We start from the raw sequence: 13,431 nt of genomic DNA, 5'->3' as shown, positions 1-13,431 counted from the left end.
CCCCAGTCCAGCAAAGGAGCAATTGGCAGCCCATTTCAAGGTCCTGGTGGTTCTTTTGAAGCCTCACCTTTATCTGCCGCACATCTTATGTCAGATCGGAGGGTGCTGCCTTTATGTCCTCCCTGTAGACTTCCCATTCGCATCTGATCAGGCACTGTGAGGATGCTGGACTAGATAGGCCTGTGGTCTGATTCCACAGGGCTGTTCTGAGGAAGAGCCGCTAGGTTGAAGTTTCTTTTCTACCTGCTGAGGAATCCCCCAAATTAAGATGGCTGGATTGGTTTCCACAGAGCCCCTGAGTTGAGATTTATGTACACCTCCAGGCAACTGGTCAGGGGGATAATTTGGGTCCCTGTACTAATTGGTTCCAGATCTAAAATCTTTGTTTGCTTTGGGGAGTAGAGGATAATTTGGGAATGTCAAAACTAGGCTTCACCTCTTGGCTGGAAGAGCATGATCCAGTTGTATGTGGCTCTGATGAAAGGGAGAGATCAGTAGGTATGGACTTGAAAGATTACTCAGGGAAGCTGTAGAAGGATTTCACAACACTAAATCTTGGTGGTCTCCAGGAACCTAGAGGGAGTACCCCAACACCTCAAATACCCCACGCTTCCTCCACATAGGTGTAGGGTTGGCAATAGCGTGTGCTATGTGCCTTTGAAGCACTCTCTATTTTCAGCAGTAATCAAAAGTGTGACATCAAATATAAATGCTTTCTTAAAAGAGGAAACAGGAAAATTACAAGCATGCACATTCACTCTCAAATCAGCAAAGCTTCTCCAATGGATCCTTAGCAGCAATGAAGTAGCTTGTAGGCATGAAAGATCTTCCTTACTCTGTGAGTTGAGGAACTCAACAGAGGGGCACCCCCATGCTCCAAAAGCAATGCCCAGGCTGCTGGGACTAAGTGGTAGCTCAGAGAACATAGGATCCGTCTCTGGATGGTCAGGGAGTGATGACGTGTTCTTTATATACCCTCATGGATGTTCCCCCCTCTTACTTAAAGATGTTTTAATGTCAAATCTCTGAAATTAGTTGGTCACTAGCCTTCCACATCTCCTTCTTTCCTGGAAAGTGTCTGCCCCTGACTACATAGGTTGTTTTCAAAGTGCACACTTGTTCGACTTTTTGAAATTAAACTTTGTGGTTTCTGTCTCCTTTTGGTTCTGCTATTTGTGACCTTCGGGACTTTCTAAACCTCAAATATCAATCATTGGTGACCCAAAGTGACCTGCTCTTTTAAAGCTTTTCCCTAACAAATACTGATGCCATTTTTTGATTAATTGAAACCTATAGAAACCCTAAAGTTATAATCTCTGTTTAATCAGTACCTCTATATTGGCATTATATTAGCATTTAAAGCATCTTCCTTTCTTGCACGTGCGTCCCAGGTTACCTTCCTCAGTTTATCCAGGATGTCTCCCTTTCATCTCTGAAATTAGTTGGTCACTAGCCTTCCACATCACCTTCTTTCCAGGTTACCTTCCTCAATTTAGCTTTCTTGGAGCAAACCAGGATGTCTCCCTTTGCATCCTCCAGCTTGCTACTGTGCTTTGCGTAGAGACATTTAAAATTTCTTGTAACGAATTCACTCTTGCTTGCATTCATTTGTAAAATATCCCCTATATATGATGAAGCTTCATCTCCTTTGAAACTAGATTTTATAGAGTTTAAATGATTTGAACATTGACATGAAATTGAGCCTTCAGTGTCATCGGCCCAGTTCTCTGCAAAGCTCTGCCAACAGAGGTTCAGCAGGCGTCTTCTGTTTTAACTTCGAAGCGCCTGCTGAAAACCGTTCTGTTGCACCAGGCAGGCAATTAAGAGCATGCTCTTTTCACAACACTTGACCTTTGTTTTTATTGTATATTTGATGTTTTTAATTTATGGTGGTTGCCTTTTCTTAACGGGTTGTAAACTGCTTTGACGTTTCTAATGAAATAGCGGTATACAAAGAGCCTATAAATGAATAAATAGATGTGATATCTCTGGAATCAGAACAACAGCTGGAGCTAAGTGATGCCTTCATGTGCTCCCTGTAGACTTCCCATCTGCATCCACTTTGGCACTGTGAGGATGCTGGAATAGATAGGCCTGTGGTCTGATCCAGCCAGGCTGTTCATATAAGGAGGGGGAATGGCATCCAGGTTGAAGTTTCCTTCCCATCTGCTGAGAAATCCCCCAAATTAAGATAGCTGGATTGGTTTCCACAGTGTCACTGAATTGAGGTTTTTGAACAGTTTCTTGTCCACAAGAGACATTTGGATCTACATGTCCCTGTGCTATTCATCTCCAGGAGATCTAAGGTCGTTCTGTGTTTTGGAGAGAGGAGAATAATTTCAGTTCAGAACTAACTAGCTTATCTGTATCTTTGAAAGAAATGTCAAACCTGGGCTTAGTCTCTTGGCTAGAAGAACAAGATCTAATTGTACAGGGGTTTGATGAAGGGGAGAGATCAGTCGGGCATTCCCCTTACGGTTCAGAGCATCATTGCAAACTCATGTAGTGTTGGTCTTTGGCCATCCCTGTCAAAGCTCAGCTAAGTTTAATCCCTTGAATCTTCAGGTGGAATTTAGAAGTGCCTTTATCTGAAAACCTGCAGCGCAGCTGCCAGCCAGTATTGATAGTACTGATCACGAGGGACCAGGGTCTGATTTAGTCTATCACAACTTCATTTGTTCCTATATTTCTGTCTGACCGGCTGTTTTGACTGCAGTCAAATTATTAAGAATCAAGGAGAAGTGAGCTGTGCCCAGTTTGTCCTGTTCTGCAGTCTTGCTGCCCTTCTCTTCCCCCACACCCCACTTTTCATTGCATACTATTTTAGAAATATATATCACAGTTGTATGGCAGTAGGAGGAAACCCAGACAAATCTGGGCTTAGTGACATCAAGTGTTATATGGACCTGAAAGGAATTTATGTTGCTGTGTGAGACTGTAGGATATACTGGTAACCTTGCTTTCATCTGGCCATGCAAAGATAACATAAAATCTTTGTTATGGTCCAAGACCACCAGTATAATTACGGATCCTCTGAATATCAGAGTGGAGATAGAATACAATACAGTATCAGTGCAGTGAGAAAGCTAAAAAGCTAAAACCAGGTACACATAGTAATCTAGCTAAAACCTTGATCTAATAGACATCGCATTAGGTCCCTCCTGCGAGCCATAGCAGCTGTGAAGAACGAGGCGACCTCAGAGTGATCTGTGATTTTGAATCTGCCATTAAATATTGTAAAATCATAGCTTCTGGGCTCAGAGGAAGATTAGATAAAAGTGGGGAGATGAACTTAAGGCGGAGATCTGAATAAAAAGGGCAGCAAAGTAGTACAAGGTTCACTGTCTCCACCGCATCTGCTCCACAGGGGCAAGTTAGATCATAATAATCGACTCCCCTGTATCTACCCTCCATTAGTGCCGAGGGCAGAACATTGAATCGTGCCAGGGTAAAAGCTCTCCTGAGTTTAGGGGTAGATAAACTTGAAATGTAAGTGGCCAAGTTGCAGGAATTTACATTAATACTGCATTGTGAATAAGCGGCAACTAGGCTCATGTTGTTCTGATACTCAACATCTTTGAGGCGTTGGATGATTGTTGTTTTAGCGGTCGTATGGCCTAGGGCACCAATCGCTGGGAGCGAACAACCGAGAGTTCCGAGTTTGTGAATCATTACCCGTTGCCATTGAGATTCGAAGGAATCTTCCAAAGTTAATCGGGGCAATCCAGTGGGTAAAAATAGCAGCTTCATCCAGTAGTTAAATTTTTATATCCAAGCGTGTGTCTCAATCAGAAGGGCACCTAATTCCAAGCGTAAGGTCACATTGGGGACACATCTCGGAGTGCCCAAAACAGACCTCATGAATTTAGATTGTACCCTCTCCAACAATGCATAATTGCCTCCACTACAAATTTGGGTCCCGTAAAGAAGTTGAGGAAGCACCTTGGCGTTGAATACCTGGACTGCTGCCGGAATGTACTGACCGCCCCTTGTATAAAAGAAGGTCAGTAAAGCTCTGGCTGATTTCTGAGATAAGAAGGCAAGCCGATCGGCTGAAGACGGAGTCAGGAATTCCACGCAAGCTGAACTGGAATAAAGCGAAGCGTTTTTTCTTCTCTCAAAAAAAACGTTCTTAACCAGCGAGCCCACTTCTGCCTAAACCTTATCATTCGGCTTAAATTACTGCAATAAAAGGGATTTGTTTATGAATCAGCAATTGAAAAACCTGGGTGAGTCATACTTTTTCTCTTTTAAATATAATTAAGGAAGAAAGAAAATATAAACAACTTATATACTTTTTTTACGACAAAAAGCTGGCTTGAATTTGGACTTTTAAAGTTTAAAAACGGATGAGAGGTAATTATTATATTTTGGACTATTTTTCTCTTTGGACTATTTCTTGTTGGATGAATCCGCTGCTCGTATATGCTACTAATTGTTTAGTCTTGGCAACCAGAATTGTTTTGCATTCTTGGAAGCAGATAAGGACTGTGTTGTGCTGGCTGGATTTCAATAATAGGCCTGGAATATTAACTCTTCTTTTTGGTGGAGGGAAAAAAAGAAAAGAAATAGACTGCCCTTAGGTTCTGAAACAGTGATTAATATTAGAAATTAAAGGCCTCTTTTTGAAAATGACAACTAAAAAAACAACCAAGGCCCAGGGGCGAAGAGGTTCTATTGATACACAGGAAGAGGATATACCCCCAGAAATGTTTCAAAAAATAATGGAAGGGATTAATGCTATAAAACAGGAAATGAAACAGGAAATGAAAACTGAATTGACAGATATAAAAGACTATATTAAAACACAAGTGGATGAGATTAAAGGGACAATTGGGCAAATAAAGGAAGATGCAAAAAATACTAAAGAAAAGGTACAAACCTTGGAGAATAGAACAGATATACTAAATCTGGAACTAGAAAAAAATTTGGACTATTTAGCTGTGACTGAAATGAGAAATAAAGAGCATTGTTTGAGATTCCGTGCAATCCCTGAGGAAACAGGTGAAGACATTAGAGATAAAATTGTTAATGCTTTAGTAAAATTTCTGGACTTGAATGAAGATAGGATGGAATTTGAAATAGACAAAGTTTATAGAATTAACTCCAGATATGCAACAATGAAAAAAATTCCAAGAGATGTGCTTGTTCATTTCGTAAAGAAGACGACCAGAGACATGGTTTTACAGCAACACTTTAAATATACCTTTAAAATTGATGGTAAGGAAATACTGGTGATGAAGGAAATTCCTATTAGACTTTTACGTAAGAGAAAAGAATATGCTTTCCTTACAGAAAAACTTAAGCAATGCAAAATTCAATTTAGGTGGGACGTTCCAGAAGGAGTGATTTTTACATTCAGACAACAGAAATACAGACTGAATACTGTTCAAAAAGCAAGGGACTTCTTGAGAAAAGCTTCAAAAGATATGGAAGAAGATAAACTCAAAGATATGGATATAGTTCCTGGGAAACAAAGTCAACAAGGATATGCAGAGGAGGGGAAGGAAGATGATGGATCAAAAGGAGCATCAGGCAAATTTTAAAATACACGCTTAATGATGGATTACAAATACCTAACTTGGAATATAAATGGAGCCAACACGGCGCAGAAGAGAAAGAAAGTGTTTCATTATTTGAAAAAATTAAAATTGGATATAATTTGTTTACAAGAAACTCATATTCAGAAGAAAGATTCCAAATATTTGATTTGTAAAAATTTGGGTGAAGAATTTATTTCAGCTGGACCAAAAAAAAAAAATGGAGTTGTTCTCTATATTAACCCACAATTGCTTCCTAAATTGGTATTATTGGACGATAGTGGTAGATTTGTGGGGGTTGAAATTATTTTACAAGGTACAAACATTTTGATAGTGGGTATTTATGCCCCCAATGAAGATAAAACAAGGTTTTATACAGGACTTATGGAAAAATTGTCAGAGTTTTCATATGAGCATTGGTGTGTCATGGGTGACTGGAATGGGGTAATCTCACCAAAAATTGATAGGCTTTCTGAAAAAAATATCAAAGAGACACAAGGTAAATTACCGAAGATTTGTTTTGAACTCATGGAACATTTAGAATTGGTGGATACCTGGAGATATATAAATGATAATGCAAAGGAATTTACTTATTTTTCAGAAAGACATAAAACATTTTCGAGGATTGATATGATTTGGATGTCAAAAATTTTAGCGAAGGATATTTTTAAAATGGATATATTACCAAAAACTTTTTCGGACCACAATCCTGTGATATTAACTTTAAAAAAAAAAAATCTTGGATTTAGATGGAGACTAAATGAATCTTTATTACAGAATGATAAAGTAGTACAAGAATGTAAGAAGAAATTAAAGGAGTTCTTTGAATATAATTTATATAAAGGAACAAGTGAAAATATTGTTTGGGATACTAGTAAGGCATTTATGAGGGGATACTTTATTAAATGTAATTCTGAATTAAAAAAAAGAAACAACAGAAAATGCAATTAATTTTGGAAGAAATAAAACAAAAAGAGGAAGAATTGAAAAAGAATCCAGCTAAAGTTTCTATTGTAAATCAAATTAAAATGTTACAGAAGCAAGTATCAATGTTGACAGTTAGAGAAATTGAAAGGAAATTAAATTTTGCTAAACAAAGGACCTTTGAATTTGCAAATAAACCTGGGAAATGGTTAGCATATAAATTAAGAAAAGAACGTCAAAAAATATTATTTTAAAGATACAAGAAGGAGATGAGACGCTGACAGATAATGTAAAAATCAAAAAGATTTTTCATCAATATTACTCAACATTGTATAAGTGTCAAGAAATTCCATCTGAAAAAATAGAAGAGTATTTATCTAAACAGAATTTGCCGAAAATTACAGATTTTCAGAGACAAGTTATTAATGGCCCTATTACGTCAAGAGAGATATCTGAAGCTATAAATAAAATTAAATTAGGAAAGGCGCCAGGACCAGATGGGCTATCTGCAATGTATTATAAATGTTTGGAGGAAGAACTCTTGCTACCCTTACAGTCTACAATGAATTCTATTTTGCAAGAGGGAAAGATACCGGATAGTTGGAAAAATGCTAATATAACATTAATACCTAAAGAGGACCAAGATTTAACTAAAACAAAAAATTATCGGCCAATATCTCTACTGAATAATGACTATAAAATTTTTACAATGATTTTGGCTGAAAGATTGAAAATAATATTGCAACAATTTATTCAGGAAGATCAATCAGGGTTTTTACCTAAAAGACAATTACGTGACAACGTCAGGAATGTTTTGAATGTGTTGGAATATTTAGAACAACGAAATGATAAACAAGCAGCTTTGATTTTTTTAGATGCTGAAAAAGCATTTGATAATTTGAATTGGAAATTTATGTTCCAGGTTTTGGAGCAAATGGATTTTGGAGACAACTTTATAAAATGGATCAGATCGATTTATACATCACAGAAGGCCCAGATAATTGTTAATGGAGACTTAACGGATTCATGTGAAATACAAAAGGGTACAAGACAGGGATGTCCATTATCTCCCCTTTTATTTATTCTGGTTTTAGAAGTGCTGCTTAGAGATATAAGGCAAGATAAAAGGATTTCGGGATTAAAAATAAAAAAAGAAGAATATAAATTGAGAGCATTTGCTGATGATTTGATAATTGTACTAGAAAACCCTTTGGAAGGAATTCATATATTGATGGACAAATTAAAAGAATTTGGACCGTTAGCAGGATTTAAGATCAACAATCAAAAAACAAAGATGTTGGTGAAAAATTTAACTTTAAGGGAACAGAAAGAGTTAATGGACAAGACAGATTTTACAATAGAAAAAAAGTTGAAATATCTAGGCATCATCATGACAAATAAAAATTCAAAGCTGTTTCATAATAATTACGAAAAATTATGGACAGAGATTAAGAAAGACTTGCTAAGATGGGATAAACTACAACTGTCATTAATGGGTAGAATATCTGTGATAAAAATGAATGTATTACCGAGAATGATGTTTTTGTTTCAAACAATACCTGTAATATCCTCTGATTTACCTTTTAAACAATGGCAAAAAGATATTTCTAAATTTGTATGGCAAGGAAAAAAACCAAGAGTTAAATTTAAATTACTTCAAGACGCTAAAGAAAGAGGAGGACTGGGATTACCAAATTTGAGACTTTATTTTGCTGCCTGCTGTTTAGTCTGGATAAAGGAATGGATCTTATTGAGGAATAAAAGACTATTGGATTTGGAGGGCCACAATCTGAAGTGGGGATGGCATGGATATCTATGGTATGACAAAGTAAAAGTAAACGTAGACTTTAATAATCATTTTATAAGACGTTCTCTGTTGAAAATATGGAATAGATACAAACCAAGGTTTTATTCGAAAATACCATTATGTGTCTCAAGTCAAGAAGCGTTTTATAGAAGAGAAATGTCTGGAAAAGAGAAATGGTTAACTTATCAAGAACTATTAGAAAATGTACATGGAGAATACACAATGAAAGAGAGAGAACAATTGATAAAGGAAGGATATAGTTTTCATTGGTTTGCCTATTTACAATTGTTAGAAAGATATAAAATGGACAAGAAAATGTATGGGTTTGAAATAAGTAAATCTGATTTTGAAATAGGTTTGTATACAAATGATGAAAACATAATTGCAAAAATGTATAAACTTTTATTGAAAATGGATATGGAGGAAGAACAAGTAAAAGAGTGCATGGTAAAGTAGGCAAAAAATTTTGGTCATAACATACAAATGGATCAATGGGAAAATATGTGGAAAAAAGGCTTGAAATTTACATTATGTTATAATCTTAAAGAAAATTTTTATAAAATGATGTACCGTTGGTACATGACTCCAGAAAAGCTGTCAAAAATGTATAGTAATGTCTCTAATGTTTGTTGGAAATGTAAACAACAAGAAGGATCTTTTTATCATATGTGGTGGTCATGTAAAAAGGCGAAATTATTCTGGGCACAGATAGGTAGGAAGATGCAAAAAATTTTAAAGATAAATATTCAGTCAAAACCAGAATTTTTTTTACTGGGTTTTATGGATAAACAAATAGAAAAGAAATATGGAAGAATATTATTATATATGATTACGGCAGCAAGATTATTATATGCACAAAAGTGGAAAATGGAATCAATACCAACAATGGAAGAATGGCTACTGAAATTAATGGACTTAGTAGAAATGGATAAATTGACGTGTTTACTTAGAGAAAAATCGACAGATACATTCCTTAAGGATTGGAAGCCTCTCTTAGACTTTTTGTCGAAAGATCAAAATAAAATGATGATACTGGGATTTGATGATTAATTAAGACAGCTTATGGAGAAAAGGGATTCTGTATGTACATATTAAGGGACAGGTTTGATGTATATTATATACTTATAGCTGATCTGTGACAAATCGGAAGTCAACCATTTTATTTTTATTTTTTGTTGTAGTATTGTTATGTTTTTTCTTACTTTGTTTTGTTTGTTTTTTGGAAAAATTTGAATAAAAACTATATATAAAAAAAAAAAAAATACCTGGACTGCTGCCGGAATGTACTGACCGCCCCTTGTATAAAAGAAGGTCAGTAAAGCTCTGGCTGATTTCTGTGCGGTCGTAGCAGACTGGACAAAATGCGCATTCCAAGAACCTAAGGGATGGAATGCAATGCCAAGGTAACTGAAGGCGTTGACTTGGTCAATAATATGGTTGTCAATTTGCCTGCGGTGTTTATGTCTACTTTTGGCGAAAACTAAAACCTTGCATTTCGCATAGTTAATTCTCAAAAGTTCATCCACACAAAAGGAGGCAAGTTCTCTTAAGAGATGACATAAGCCCACCTGCGTTTGGCATAACAGGGCAATGTCGTCGGCATATAGAAGACAGGTTAAGTGTCTCCTTGCCAAGACAGGAGGGTGAGAGTTTACTGCCGACAGGTGTTTTGTCAGCGAGTTTATATAGATATTGAATAGGGAGGGAGGGCCATGCAAAGATAAAAGGGGGAGAATAATGGAGATGTAAAAATAGAGAAGCAGATAATGGGGCTTCATCTGTGATGAAATGCTTTGTTTCTGCCTTGAAATTCCAATGTGTTTTTTTCAACCCTCTTCCCCCCCAGCAGGAGACCGGCAGAATGAGAATTATAGAAAACCACAGATGGTGCCACTGGTAATAGCCAAGACTGAGAGTCAAAAAGAGATATTTGGAAATCACAGGGGACCAAAAACGTCTGAAAGAAAGCAGCCAAAGAATGGGAGCAAGAAATCCTCTACTTGTCATAGTTTTCCTCAAAGAACACACACCGGAGAAAAACCATTTAAGTGCATGGAATGTGGAAAGAGCTTCAGTGTAAAAAATAGCCTTATTTCACATCACAGAACCCACACAGGGGAGAAACCATTTAAATGCAGGGAATGTGGAAAAAGCTTTACTCAGAACAATCATCTTACTTCACATAAAAGAACCCACACAGGAGAGAAACCTTTTAAATGCAGAGAGTGTGGAAAGAGCTTCAGTCTAAGCAGTAGCCTTAAATTACATCACCTTAAACACACAGGGGAGAAACCATTTAAATGCATGGTGTGTGGAAAGAGCTTCAGTCAGAGCAGTGAGCTTACTTTGCATTAAAGAACCCACACAGGGGGGAAGCCATTTAAATGCAGAGAGTGTGGAAAGAGCTTCAGTCAGAGCAGTGAGCTTACTTTGCATCAAAGAACCCACACAGGGGAGAAGCCATTTAAATGCAGGGAGTGCGGAAAGAGCTTCAGTGTAAGCAGTAGCCTGAAATTACATCACCGAACACACACAGGGGAGCAACCATTTAAATGCATGGAGTGTGGACAGGGCTTTAGTCAGAGAAGTAAGCTTACTTCACATCAAAGAACACACACAGGGGAGCAACCATTGAAATGCATGGAGTGTGGACAGGGCTTTAGTCAGAGAAGTAAGCTTACTTCACATCAAAGAACCCACACAGGGGAGAAGCCATTTAAATGTAAGGAGTGTGGAAAGAGCTTCAGTCAGAGCGCTCACCTTACTTCGCATCAAAGAACCCATACAGGGGAGAAACCATTTAAATGCATGGAGTGTGGAAAGAGCTTCAATCAGAGCGGTCACCTTACTTTGCATCAAGGAACCCATACAGGGGAGAAGCCATTTAAATGCAGGGAGTGTGGAAAGAGCTTCAGTCAGAGCAGTGAGCTTACTTTGCATCAAAGAACCCACACAGGGGAGAAGCCATTTACATGCAAAGAGTGTGGAAAGAGCTTCAGTCAGAGCAGTCACCTTATTTCGCATCAAAGAACCCATACAGGGGAGAAACCATTTAAATGCAGTGAGTGTGGAAAGAGCTTCAGTGTAAGCAGTAGCCTGAAATTACATCACCGAACACAAACAGGGGAGAAACCATTTAAATGCATGGAGTGTGGACAGGGCTTTAGTCAGAGCAGTAAGCTTACTTCACATCAAAGAACACACACAGGGGAGAAACCATTTAAATGCATGGAGTGTGGACAGGGCTTTAGTCAGAGAAGTAAGCTTACTTTACATCAAAGAACCCACACGGGAGAAGCCATTTAAATGTAAGGAGTGTGGAAAGAGCTTCAGTCAGAGCGCTCACCTTACTTCGCATCAAAGAACCCATACAGGGGAGAAACCATTTAAATGCAGGGAGTGCGGAAAGAGCTTCAGTCAGAGAAATAAGCTTACTTTGCATCAAAGAACCCATACAGGGGAGAAACAATTTAAATGCAGTGAGTGTGGAAAGAGCTTCAGTCAGAGCAGTGACCTTACTTTGCATCAAAGAACCCACACAGGGGAGAAGCCATTTAAATGCAAAGAGTGTGGAAAGAGCTTCAGTCAGAGTGGTAGCCTTAGATTACATGAAAGAACACACACAGGGGAGAAACCATTTAAATGCAGTGAGTGCGGAAAGAGCTTCAGAGTAAGCTTTAGCCTGAAATTACATCACCAAACACACACAGGGGAGAAACCATTTAAATTCAAGGAGTGTGGACAGGGCTTTAGTCAGAGCAGTAACTTTACTTCACATCAAAGAACCCGCACAGGGGAGAAACCATTTAAATGCAGGGAGTGTGGAATGAGCTTCATTCAGAGCCGTAGCCTTACTTTACATGAAAGAACCCACACAGATGAGAAACCATTTAAATGCAGGGAGTGTGGAAAGAGCTTCAGTCAGAGCAGAAGCCTTACTGTACATGAAAGAACCCACACAGGGGACAAACCATTTAAATGCAGGGAGTGTGGAAAGAGCTTCAGTCAGAGCTATAGCCGTACTGTACATGAAAGAACCCACACAGGGGAGAAACCATTTAAATGCAGGGAGTGCGGAAAAAGCTTCAGTGTAAGCAGTAGCCTTGTTTTACATCACGGAACCCACACGGGAGAAACCATTTAAATGTAGTGAGTGGAAAGAGGTTCAGTCAGAGCACACTTTGCATGAAAAAACACTGTGGAGTAACTTTTTTATTGTACGGAGTATGGAAAGAGATTCAATGAAAGCAGTAGGCTTACATCACAGAGGATACACAGGAGAAACAATTGAAATGTAGGGAGTATGGAAAGAACTTCAATGGGAGCTTTATTCTTCATCTTGCAGGCTACATAGATTAAAGCCCTATACAGGTTGGGGCCAGGATGCTTAAAAAATTATCTCACCTATTATATATGCAGCCCATCACTGAAACCTGCAGAGGATGGCCTCTTACGCATACCATCTCATTAGGAAGTCCACTGTGCATGATAGAGAAACCTGGCCTTTTGTGTGGTGGCATCTACTTTTTTGAACTTCCTCCTGATACATATCAGACAGGTGTTTTTTGTGTGTGGTGCCTATAGAAGACCTTCCTTTTTCAACAAACCTTTTAAGGGCAGAGCTTTATTACTGTTTCTGTGGGATTTTAAAAGGTAAAGGTGTCCCAACACTTATAGTGCGAGTCGTTTCCGACTAATAGGGTGACGTCTTGCAACGTTTACTAGGCAGACCGTATATATGAGGTGGGACTGCCAGTTCCTTCCCCGGTCTTTCTTTATCCCCCAGCATATGCCGGGCACTCATTTTACTGACCACGGATGGATGGGAAGCTGAGTGGACCTCGACCCCTTTTACCGGAGATTCGAGTTCCTCCTTCCGTTGGAATCGAACTCTGGCCGTGAGCAGAGCTTCGGCTGCATTACTGCCGCTTACCACTCTGCGTCATGGAGGGTCTGTGTGGGATTTTAAGATGTTTTTAATTGGTTTGCATATGAAATGTTTTTTTTATTGTTGGTATTTTTGAGATACTTTCTGGGAAGTGATTTCTAAATGAAAATAAAATAATACTAGTCCTTGTTTCTAATGGTCTCCTTACTCAGTGTTTTCATATAGTTTAGCATACCTTTAACTGTTGATTTTATTCATTTTTTAGTGTTTGG

At 38.2% G+C, this 13,431-nt stretch overlaps 1 pseudogene; it reads left to right on the top strand.

Annotated features, from left to right (window-relative positions):
- The window catches only part of LOC133379014 (zinc finger protein 91-like), a 79,103-nt pseudogene that overhangs the window by 20,892 nt on the left and 44,780 nt on the right, over positions 1-13,431 (top strand).

Source organism: Rhineura floridana, chromosome 3 (genome assembly GCF_030035675.1).
Source record: "Rhineura floridana isolate rRhiFlo1 chromosome 3, rRhiFlo1.hap2, whole genome shotgun sequence".
NCBI classification, from domain to species: Eukaryota; Metazoa; Chordata; class Lepidosauria; order Squamata; family Rhineuridae; genus Rhineura; species Rhineura floridana.
This window is presented reverse-complemented; position numbering and strand designations above follow the sequence as displayed.